The following is a 1,480-nucleotide window of genomic DNA, read 5'->3' on the forward strand; positions in this document are numbered from 1 at the left end:
AAGCAATGTGGTATATAGTGTTTGGGCATGCATTCTGCAGAATCTAACAGACCTAGATCCTGCCACGGTCCACCAGGAAAAAAGCTAAGCGATCTACTTAAAGTTTCATTCTCAGTTTCTGTGTCCATAAAATGGGCATCAGGACAGTATCTAACACCTCAGGCTGTCTTGAGGATTACAAGTGATAAATCATAGGGAGTATGGTATACCTGCTGATCAATGTACACTTCCCACTAAGTTTGAGAAAAATAAACTTGTGCCTGATTACACATAGGGATTCAGAGAAAATACGCATTTTAAAAATTAAAGCACTACAAACAACCTAGACACTCAATAACCCCGTCATATAAATCAGACTTGACATTTTCATAAGTAAGGAAAAGTCTTTTACACTCTTACCTATATTTAATTTAAAAATTTTAATGTTGATATAATTGCAGGTGTCCCTGTCCCTCTTTTTCCCACCCTTTGCCCACCTCTAGCCACACCTCTCTCCCCCTCCCTTGATCTTCACCAAACTATTGTCTGTGTCCACAGGATATGCATATATGTTCTTTAACTAATCCCTTCACCTTCGTTATCCAGTCACTCCACCCCCTCCCCTTGAGCACCAGCCAGTCTGTCCCATGTATCCATGCATCTGGTTTCATTTTGTTGGTCAGTTTTTTTGTTTTTGTTTTTTCCATTAGAATCCACATATTAGTGAGATCATATGGTATTTGTCTTCTCTGACTGACTTATTTCACTAATGTAGCATAATACTCTCCAGGTCCATCCATGCTGTTGCAAAGAGTAAAAGTTTCTTCTTCTTTCATAGCTGCATAGTATTCCATCGTGTAAACGTACCATAGCTTTTTAATCCACTCATCTGCTGATGGGCCCTTGGGATATTTCCAGAGCATGGCTATTGTAAATAATGTTGCAATAAACATAGAGATGCATATATTCTTTCTGATCGGTGTTTCTGGATTCTTGGGATATATTCCCAGAAGTGGAATCACTGAGTCAAAAGGCAGTTCCATTCTTAATTTTTTGAGGAAACTCCATACTGTATTCCACGACAAAACTTGGAGTCATAGCAATCTTATCTATTTTTTAGCAGACTGATCCCTTCTAGTTAAATTGTAAAGATTGCTGTTTGGCATATTATAAGCATTTCTGTATGTCTGAGGATTCAAATCCAGTGTTGTTGTTTTTTAATTTATCTTTACTGCTGAAAGTATTACAGATGTTCCCTTTTCCCTCCATTGTAAAAGAAATATTTCAGTTTTTCCTGAGGTTTTTATTTTTTTTATTGCTTAAAGTATTACAAAGAGTATTACATATGTCTCCTTTTTTCCCCCGCCCTTGACAATCTCCTGGCCTCCCCTACCCCCCTAGTCTTATGACCATTGGTTATGCTTATATGCATGCATATAAGTCCTTAGGTTGATCTCTTACCCCCCTCCCTCCTGCCCCCCAACCCCCCCTGGCCTTCCTG

This window comes from Myotis davidii, unplaced genomic scaffold (assembly GCF_000327345.1).
Source record: "Myotis davidii unplaced genomic scaffold, ASM32734v1 scaffold1643, whole genome shotgun sequence".
Lineage (NCBI taxonomy): Eukaryota > Metazoa > Chordata > Mammalia > Chiroptera > Vespertilionidae > Myotis > Myotis davidii.